The 11,136-nt window shown below is 39.0% G+C and overlaps 1 long non-coding RNA gene across 1 annotated transcript in view; it reads left to right on the top strand.

Annotated features, from left to right (window-relative positions):
* The window catches only part of LOC105513408, a 167,834-nt gene extending 166,074 nt beyond the window's left edge, over window positions 1-1,760 (top strand). The window contains exon 8 of the long non-coding RNA XR_001002023.1: window positions 634-1,760. This is a non-coding gene — a long non-coding RNA (uncharacterized LOC105513408). The remainder of the gene's footprint in view (window positions 1-633) is intronic.
* Window positions 1,761-11,136: the final 9,376 nt, after the last annotated feature.

Raw genomic sequence — 11,136 nt, 5'->3', positions numbered from 1 at the left:
AATTTGAATGTTGGCCTGCCCTACTAGGTTGGGGAAGTTCTCCTGGATGATATCCTGAAGAGTGTTTTCCAACTTGATTCCATTTTCCCCCTCACTTTCAGGCACCCCAATCAGATGTAGATTTGGTCTTTTTACATAATCCCATACTTCTTGCAGGCTTTGTTCATTTCTTTTTCTTCTTTTTTCTTTTGGTTTCTATTCTCGCTTCATTTCATTCATTTGATCCTCAATCACTGATGCTCTTTCTTCCAGTTGATCGAGTCGGTTACTGAAGCTTGTGCATTTGTCACGTATTTCTCTTGTCTTGGTTCTCATCTCTGTCAGTTCGTTTATGACCTTCTCTGCATTAATTATTCTAGTTGTCAATTCTTCCACTCTTTTTTCAAGATTTTTAGTTTCTTTGCACTGGGTACGTAATTCCTCCTTTAGCTCTGAGAAGTTTGATGGACTGAAGCCTTCTTCTCTCATCTTGTCAAAGTCATTCTCCGTCCAGCTTTGATCCATTGCTGACGATGAGCTGCACTCCTCAGTTGAAAATGCAGAAATCACCTGTCTTCTGTGTCGCTCGTGCTGGGAGCTGGAGACTGGAGCTGTTCCTATTCGGCCATCTTGCTCCCGGAAGCAACTCAGTACATTTTAATCCTTTTTGTTGTTGTTGTTGGACTTCTGATAGGATCCATTTTATTTATTCCATAAATATTTAGTAGACTTTAGAGATATTAATACATTGTAGTTTGAGTTAATATGCACTAAATTCTGTTTTTTTCCCCTTAGGTAGAGATTGTCTGTTGTAAAAATATATTGTTTGTGGATTTCTTGGGGAGTGGGAAGGTGAATTATACCTGTTGTCTCTACAGTCCACTACCTTCCATGCCCTAGGGCAGCGGTCCCCAACCTTCTGGGCACCAGAGACCAGTTTCCTGGAAGACAGTGTTTCCGTGGAGGGTGTGGGGATGGTTTCAGGATGAAACTGTTCCACCTCAGATCATCAGACATTAGTTAGGCTCTCATAAGGAGTGTGCAACATAGATCCCTCACATGTGCAGTTCACAGTAGGGTTTGTGCTGCTATGAGAATCTAAGGCTGCCGCTGATCTGACAGGAGGCAGAGCTCAGGTGGCAATGCTTACTGGCCCACTGCTCACCTCTTGCTGTGTGGCCCAGTTCCTAATAGGCCATGGACCCCCACAGACTGGTACCAGTCTGCAGCTTGTGGACCCCTGCCCTAGGAGCCTGCCATTCTGAGTGAGTTACTAGCATGAAGAAGAAGAAGGTTTGGATCAAATGTGGGTGGTGGTACTCAGAGACCCAAGATAGGATAGGGATGGAACAAAACCCATCTGGGCAATGGCTGTATGAAAATTTGGCTAAGTAATTATTTCAGTATTCATTGTATTCATTGTCCTTTGTGTTCCGTAAGTTAAGTGACTGTCTAATTTTTCCAAAAATTTATTTCTGACTTGAGAATAAGTGTGTCATGATTTTCCCAGTGTAAAGACACTGATATAACTGAAGACACCAGACATTTTATGTAGTGTCTGTGACACATTTCAGTATGTATGAGCCAACAATAGACATGTCTTTCTCTTCAGGAGTGTCCATCTGAATTGAAAATGTGTCAGTTTTTTTTTAAACATCATTAACAGACTTCTTAATTAAGCTGCCAATACATATTGCCAATAGCACTGTGTGCTGTCTGAGAAATGCATTGTGTAAGTGCTATTTCCATCTTATTAAATAAACAATGTTGCTCTGTATAAACTGGATTTAAAGTGTGCTTTGAATGAGGCATTATATTGCTCCATAAATAATGTGATGAGAATTCTCATATGATCCCTTTTAATTTAATTTGTAAAAAAATATTATTTGTTCCTCAGTAAGGAATAGCTCTAATTGGACGGGTAACTTTAGTGATATGATCTGTCCGTAACAGACTGAAGAGCCCCACTCCCAAACTCCTGGTCGTGATACTGGGTATTTGTTATGCCACTTTTAGTTTGCGTGAAGTATCTTCCAGGAAGTCTTAGTTATTCACTTGTGTTATACTAAACTGTAGATATTTATTTCCTGTTTTGAAAGATTTCCTGGAGGGTACATCTCTGTATTCCTGGTGCCTAGTATAGTCTTGCTAATGGAATAGCACCTTTATTGGTGCTACTTAGGGGTTGGTAGCTTACAATCAATCTACTTAGAATTAATCCAAATAAACTGGATATTTTTATACAGTCTAGTCCCCTGGGTCTCTTACTCAGTATCTTGGATTTGCCAGTTCAGCCCTGTTATTTGTACCAACATCCACTCTGCTGCCCTGGGCCCTGCCCCACTCTCTGTGCATGGACAGTGCTTTCAGAGGGGATGCTCCACTTGTCCTGTGCTGCCCCATCTGTCGGTGGGATAGCAATCTCTCTATTCACAGGGTACTCACGGTGTGTCAGGCACTGAGCTACTTTACACATATTCTCTTAATTATCTCCTTTAAACCTCACAATAACCATTTGAAGTAGGCACTATGCGCTGTAGAGGTATGTTATCTTGCTTAAGTTGTGGGACTCCAAATCCAGACCTCTTAGACTCCAAAGCCTGAACTATTCACCCCTACACTATGCCATATCCTAGGAGAAAGTCCCAGTGCCTGGTGTGTGTGTGCAGGGTAGATCGAATCTGGACATAGTCCAGATTTACTGCATTTAATATTCCTGAGCAGCAAACTGTCTAACAGTTAAAACCCAGCAAATCACAGTTGTTTTGAGAATGGAGGAAGGGCAGAGCAATTGGGAGAAAGCAAAGTTGGAAACAAACCAATTTGAGTCAAACCACTGTCCTTTACTTCATACAGCTTTTTTTTTTCAACTTACTTTTTTTAACATGGTCTGACACCATGTGATAAATCAAAGCCTGATGTAATTGACCCAGAATTGATCCCCAAATGTCTTTTGGGGGAACATGCTTTAACTCTGGTTGTTGATTCTGAGGAATAATTGCCACCCTAGAAAGGTAATTACATATGCCATTGTTTATACACATAATAGGCTCAGAATGCATATTCTGCACAGAGCGGGAGAGAATCCTGCTTGCACATTTGGGATGTGGGCTATGTATTATGTTAGGATGCCACAAATAGCATTTGAACTGCTTCCTGTTACTGCTGCTTTTCCCAGCGTGTGTGTGTGTATAAGAGAGAGGTTAGGAGTGAGGTAGGTTATGGGCCGTGGAAGGCTGTTTGTTGAGCTGAATGGTAGTGATTTGCTTTTCCTTAATTTTTTTCATTTACCAAAACATTTTTTGGATCTAATTCATTTAGCTTGGTCTGGTAAAAAGACTGTTTTCTCTGTGCTTGACATACACTTATTAATGAGTTATCATATTTCTTTCCAATCAAGGGCTATTTACTTTGTGGAAATATATAGTGAGAATCTTTCTCCACAACACCTTCCTAAATGCCCTGGTTTTGAACACCACCTTAAGTATTAAGGTGGTAGCTAGTGCCTTTCTTCTGCTGTGCTTTCTGGTCAAACATAAATGGAATTAAGCCACAAATAACCAATTAAAGCACTTCATGCCTTTTTCCTTTAGCCGTAAGACAGTAGTTATCTTAAGTAAATACAACAAACAGGCTATTCTGGGGTAGTCTAACACAAGGAACCTACTTTTTTAAAAAACAATCAAAGCCTTAAAAAAAAAAACAAAATGTCATGACTTTTTGTAGTGCTGCACAATGAAAGAAATACGTATGTACTCCAACATGGAACTGAGCATTGTCTGAGGCCGAAGCAATCCATCGTGGGCTATTCTCTGCCACAGTGTCCAGCAAATTGCATGACCTGCTTGTTAGGCTTGACAACAGTGTTTTACCTAACAAAGGCATCTGTAGCGTCGAGCAGCAGTGGAATGTCAGAATGAGCACATTTCACACACAGATGTGCAGCCATAATGGCCCATAAGAAGATGCATGTGGCAGAGGGCTGAGGGTGGGGGGTGGGGTGAAGAGGGGTGCTTGCAGTGGTGTGGTGTGTGAGTGTGTAGGTTGGGGGCCGAAAGGAGGGGGAGGCTAACAGTTAGCAGTAGAGACGTGGCCCCACTGACCACATTTAATCAGCCCTCTGTAAACAATTCCACATTTTCATTGTTCTCTAAAAACTAATAAAGAGAAACAAGCACTTTTCATTCATCTTGAAGTAATTTTCTGTCAGGTTGAAGCCCCTCGTGGCCTCCAGCTTGTGCAGTGCTAGCTGTGTGATACAACAACTATTGCAATTTATTTTACAAACTCTGGTCATTCACATGTCAGTTAGTGTTCACCAAGCCGGCATCTGAAATTGTGCAGTTAACGAGTTTTACAACATTTCTATCAAGAGAAACTGTTTAGCATAACTGACTCTTAAGGAGTTATTATACCTCTAAAAATCCATTTTAAGGGGCATTATTTAAATAAAATAGAAAAACGGTTCACTGCCTTTTAAAGGGGCTACAAAAAAAGTCCATCAGCTCCAGCGCAGTAATCCTCAGCTTAAAGCACTCTTGAGAGTACTTCTGGGAATTGTCAGCATAATGAAATGTTTTGTGAAATGTCCAGATAGATTCCTCTACTCAACAATTTTACTGCACCATATTTATTTTCCTTCTAGTTTTTAAAGAAGTGAATTACTTTTGGAGAGGATGACTCTACATTGTGTAGATTAACTGAGCACATTATTATCGAGGTTGTAGCAGGAGCGATGGTTCCGTTTGTGGTGTCATCTATATGCATCTGCAGAGTGGAGGAAAGAAGAGAAAGGCAGCTTTTCCCTCTGTTAGTGCTTTGGCTCCAAAAGGGTTAAATCACATTGAGGCTCATAGAGTTTTGCGTTTTCCTTGTGCCACATTTTTCTCAAACTTTTCAAAAACTTTGGTACATGATGACACCTGTAAATACTTTCTTTAAACTTTACAAAATGAACTGTTTTCTTACCCTAAATGAATAAATGCAGGAAAACCCATACACGTGTACCTGGACACATGCATAATGATGCCTATCATTTGAAACTGGCCCATTTCAATAGGAGATGCCATTGTACATTTTACTTAAAGAAGAATAGATTCCTCACATTAACTGAGATGGCCAATGACCCCAAACCAATTAATGACTAGAGTCCGTAATGGTGGTGCTATATAGCATAGCAGCAAGTTCATTTAGCATATTCTATTACCTAACAGGAGTAGAAGCCACCACTTACTTAATGGTTCTTTCTACAATGAGGACCAGGAGAAAATTTATGTTCTGCTGTAACAAGAGATATTCCTTTTCCTTAGGAGGTATATCTAAAACACTGCACATTTTCATTTTGCCACAAACAGTCCTCTAATTTCTCAGATGGATGTTTGTGCCCACGACTTTAATTTTCTGAGGGAGATGGGCAGGTGTTCTTGTGCCTGTTAGCTGTATCTGCCCATAAGAAGCATAGTAACATCTATGAACCAAATACAATTTGACATAATTCATACCTTTATTACCTCCTACAGAATGATATTATTTCATGCTGTCACATTAATGTTTCCAGCACGATACTCTCATTCCTGGAAATTTTACCTTCTGAAGTTCGGATGTTGAGGAATGAGTTTTAAAATTCTCTAAGTGCCTTAGATTTGGGGCAAATGCAACATATCCCAAGTTCAGATTTTTTACTGTTTTTAAAAATATTTGCTGGCATTGCAAATAATGTTCAGGTAATGGGTAAAGATCATGTCTGTAAACTCTCACCTCTTCTTGAACAAAGAGCTTGTTCCTATTCTATTTCCAATTTTGTAAATGCAATATAGTCAACTTATGTCATATATTTGCTGCTATTTGTTCCTCTAATGATGTGAAATCAGGAGGTGTTGATCAAAAATGTTTCAATGATTGCAACTTGAGTCTCTTTGGTATTGTACTTAAATTTTTCCTAATACTCCAGCACTCAGAATTCGGGCAGATGGAATGTATTCATTTCCTATGGCTTCCATAGCAAATTACCACAAATTTAGTGGCTTAAAACAACACAAATTTATTTTTCTACAGTTCTGTAGGTCAGAGTTCTCACTGGGCTAGATCACTTGTCAACAGAGCTGCATTCCTTCTGGAGGCTCCAGGGCAGAACCTGTTTCCTTGTCTTTCCTAGCTTCTGCAGGCCGCCTGCCTTCCTTGGCTTGTGGCCCCTTCCTCCATCTTCAAAACTAACAATGGCAGGTCAAATTCTTCTCACATGGCATGTGTCTGACCCTCTTCTATCATCACATCAGTCACTCTCTGAGTCCAACTGGAAAATGTTTTTTGCTTTTAAGGACTCATGTAGTTAGATTGAGACCACCTGAAAAAAATCCAGGATAATCACCCCATCTCAAGGTCCATGCCCTAAATTACATCTGCAAAGTCCCTTTTGCTGTGCCAGATATCATATGCACTGGAGAATAGAACGTGAACATTTTTGGGGGACCATTAGTCTGTTTACCACTCAGAGTCTCTGAAAATTCTCTTCTATACCAATATTTGGAGGGTTAATAGCAGTCACCAAGCCAATTGTCTTCAAACTATAAAAATTATGCGCAAAATTGCTTAAAAAATTTGGAGTATGCACCTCCAAATATGTACATTTTCTTCTAAGTTATACTACCATTAAGCTCTATATTTTTACTGCTAGTAAAGCTTCCTTTCTTTTTAGTGTATAAATGAATAAAAGATCTAATCGAATGGTTTTTACCACTCAGTTTAGCCCAGTGAGAACTCTGACCCACAGACCTGTAGGAAAATAAATCTGTGTTGTTTTAAGCCACTAAATTTGTGGTAATCTGCTATGGAAGTCATAGGAAATGAATACATTCCATCTGCCCGAATTCTGAGTGCTGGAGTATTAGGAAAAATTTAAGTACAATACCAAAGAGATTCAAGTTGCAATCATTGAAACATTTTTGATCAACACCTCCTGATTTCACCCCAACGCATCATCTTGGGCACCCCTCTGTGCTCCTCGTTTTTGATTAAATGTGTAAATGTGGCTCCTGATTCCTCTTCGAGACCCATAAGGCTTCCAGGTGAGGAAGGGACTACAGGAACTTTCTGACAGTCCCTGACAGTTTTTGGAAGTGAGGAGGAAACTTACTTATTTTCTTTGCGTGCACTATTACTGCCATTTGTAGTTACAGAATGTAAAAGACAGAGTGTAACATGCCCAGAACTTTCCTGAAAGTCGAGAGCTGCAAGTTATGGAGTTACAAGACAAATGCCATTTTATGAAAGACTAGAAAGAGATTGTTTATCAGAGAGCCCCAAAACGTGAGTTAGTTTCTTGTCTAGAAAAGGGCCATGTCTCATCAGAATGACTCATGTCAGTGCACTTGGAAATTCCAAGAAACAAATTGCTCAATGACCATTTTAAACACTAGTAGCAAGGTCCTTGTGAAACTGGGCTGAGAGCAAAAGTGATTTTGCTAAGTTCACTTTAAATCATATTTTTAAATTGTTAAAAACATCTGTATTTTACCAGCCATTCTTCATTGCCGTGGCATGTAGGCTTATTACAGCATAGGAAAACCAGAAATTGTAACACAAGCCTACTGTAAAGTCCCCGTGTGTTAAAATTTGAGATGTTTTCAGAGCAGTCACCTCAAAAATGGGTACTTGCTAAGCCATGCTGACACATCTCTGAAATAAAAAAGCTTCTGCTGGGCAAATGAAAATAGGTTGCCACAAAAATGTGTATCAATTATGAAACAAGTCAATCAGTGTTTGCCAACTGCCGTAAGTGTCCTGGAGGCAGTCTGGGCAGTATATTTTTATTTGATTTGCCCCAGGGCACTTCCGTTTTCCTCCTAAAAGGTGGACAGGTAGTCTAAATTCTTTGTTGAGAGTTTCCATCAATGATCTCAAAATGCAACTGATAACATGTCAATGATTGCTGTACAAAGAAGTTAAACATTACAGCTAAATTTCCCCACTGAAACCCAATCCAGGGATTAGCAACAATAGGGAATCTGTTTTATTTGCATTTAATTTGTACCTTCACACTATTATCTCCCATGTTTTAGCTTCAGGAAATGTGGTCCCAGGCTATTATAACCACATTTCATGCTGCTGTTGCACTGTTATTTGATCTCTATGGTTGGAAATGACTTTCTGAAAAAATAAAGCCAGCATACTTTATTTTAATTATACCAGTGCAGTGTCTAAATAAAAAATGTACTTTATATTTAATGTGGAGCACAGATTAACAGTTTTATGGGACATAAAATCTATCTATATCATTTTCTATTTACACATCAGTTATATATCTTTCTCTCAGCAAAACAAATGCCTATGGTGTGAAAACGAGGAAGGAGAGCATCGAAGTTACAATCACATGGGCAGTAAATAACATCTTAATTGGTCTGGAATGCCGGAGTTTGATTTTTTTTTTCTGCCTGGCTTTTATTTATTGATCTCTATAGCTTATTTATCTTTCCAGTGATTTGTACAAGTCTATCTCCTTTCCTCAATAAGCCAATCTATGGTGGTTTTATATTGCAAATCCCATCTGGGGAAATGGTCTAGTGAGAGAAGTGCAGTTGCTCCTGGAAAAAACCATTATTTAAAAGCTTTTGTAGAAGTAAGGGTAACTTCTCAGTTTTTATACTATGTCTTCTGGAGAAAAGAAGGAAAGAAGAAATGCCGCTATTATGAAGTTGCCACCCAACCTGTATTTCAACAATTCTTTACTCTCCACTTGTTTGGCAGCAATAAGAAAACAAACAAGGATTTAGTGTACACTGGGAAATGTCTCTTAAATGTTCCTGTACATGATTTAGTTCCTGGCGAGAGAAGCAGACAGGAATGGATTGTGTATATCTAATACATCATATGTAAACCCTGGCTTTTCTTCTTCTATATGCATTTCTACAGCTCCATTCCTAATATCTTTTTAAAACAGCACTTTAGGATAAACTACTCTTCAAATGACACATTATACTCCATAGTGCAGTTGAGAACCAGCAATTGTAACCATTCTCAGGAAAGCTGCTTGGCAGAAAATACCACACTTTTTCTAGTATGTAGATATCCATAACTGAGGTCAATCCTGGGAAATTAGTGACTGTTTTCCCCTTTGAATGAATGATCTCCTTGTTATTTGTCAAATTGGCAGTTCCAGTATTTGTCATGATTCCATTTGATCTCACAGAATATTAGAGGACTGCTCCAAACGATTTCCTCTGGTGATAGCTGAGGGAAAAACAAGTTTACAGATGGCATCGCTATACCTATGTAAGTGATGTTTTGCAAAGTGATTCTATAAACATGTTCCAAAGAAGAGACTCTGATATTCCATCGTCACCCTAATGTAACCTTAACCACCTTGAAATGAGCTCGCGAAAATTTTGGGCAGGGCTTTTAGAGAATGCATTTATCTTTGACATAATTAGTGGTACACAGATCTCACTACATCCAGGCGGAATCTCAAGACAACTGCTTTGTCGACTATTAGTGCCTAATTTCTGAATGTCAAACCCTGCACATCTTAATTTCTAGAGAATAAGCTCAATTGAACTTGTTCCCCAGTTATGCAAAAACTGCTCAGATAAAACCAAGTGGACACCAATGTAATGAATGTGGTTATTAAATTGTTTCAATTGAAAGAACCCTATTCTTACACCATCATAATGGGAACAATTTATCCCCACTGATCGGCCTGTCTCTGTCTTTCTCTCTCTCTCTCTTTTTCTGAGCTCTCTTTGATCTTGAAGCATATTGCGGTGGTGTGTCCTATTGAAAAGCGAAACTGGGGCAATTTTAATGCTTTTGTACCTTACCAGTGCTCTATTTTTTCACTGTTTAAAAATAGCTGTTAATTATAAGTGCAGTTTAAATGTCTCAAGTGACCCAGAAATGCAGGTTGGAATGAGACAGATTGTGTGTCTCATATAAAACAGATGTACTTTCACAGAGCATTCTGAATTCAGCCTTCACTCTGGATCCTCCTCTTGGGTTATTTCAATCAGGTATTGAGCTGGTCTAGCACTGTGCTATAAAATCCCACACATTTGAACAGGGGAAAAAAAGCAGATTTTTTTCCCCAACACAAAGAAAAGCCTCTTTTGTATATCAGTCACTCCTATGTGGTGAATATGGTGCCGTTGATGTTAGATAATGGGACAAAGATTAGTTTCCTGGCCAGGAAGACCATATGATTTTCTAGAGCTCCATCCTGCCGGTCTCTTGGGTCAGGGGGCTCCGTGTTAAAAGAGCACTGTAATAGTGATAAACATATCCCCTGGGGTCCTTCTTCAGCTTCATTCAATAGTGCCCAAGGACAAATTTACCTCCTGCTAGGTCTCAAAGATCTTTGACTCTTGATTGGTTTCAGAAACTTGCGGTTTTAGCTCCTTGATCACACTAGGCCCCAGAGATGGTGACGTTGCTGGTTATGTGTCAGGAACCAGACTTTAGTAAGCTATGTGCTAACTCAGTAAAATCACTCTACCAATCTATTCTGCTATTGTCTGAACAAAACTAGTACTTACTCAATTATATGTGTTTGTATACAGTAGGTTTGAAGGTATACCTATTTAATGTAGTTCCAAGAACTTTGATTTCAAAGTTGAGTTTAGAATAGAGTGCATTCCAGTGATTTGATGATCTTATCCAAGCCCCTTAAGATCTTTGGTACACACCCCAAAGCCTCCTGAATCCAAAAATTGAACAGTCAGAGAATTCAAGACTCATCCCCCTTCCTCCACTTGGATTCAGATCTTGTGGTTTGATCTCCTTGCTAGCAAAATGGAAACATGTCTTAGAAGTGGGAGGGCAGTATATGTGCACTGGCTTCCTATCTGCTTCTAACTAGTAATGTCCAACAGGAGTTCTTCATTGCACAGCAATGACATTGAACACAGAAAGGTGTGGGCTTAGGAAAATAATTTTCAAGTTCTTCCTAGAAAACCTTGACATTTTAGTCAAGTTCTAAGGGCAGACACTGATTTGAATACTTTTTAAAGCTCTTTTTTTTCCATTTAAATCAATATTTTAATGTAATTAATTGATTTTATTTAACCATTTCAATTTGTCCAATAAGATTTATTCCATTTAGTGCTTGTAATCTTGTAAGTAACAGTCCAAGGCAGTTGGATTATGGTCTCATTCCAAGTTGATGGTTTA

This window comes from Colobus angolensis, unplaced genomic scaffold (genome assembly GCF_000951035.1).
Source record: "Colobus angolensis palliatus isolate OR3802 unplaced genomic scaffold, Cang.pa_1.0 Scaffold23, whole genome shotgun sequence".
NCBI lineage: Eukaryota > Metazoa > Chordata > Mammalia > Primates > Cercopithecidae > Colobus > Colobus angolensis.
This window is presented reverse-complemented; position numbering and strand designations above follow the sequence as displayed.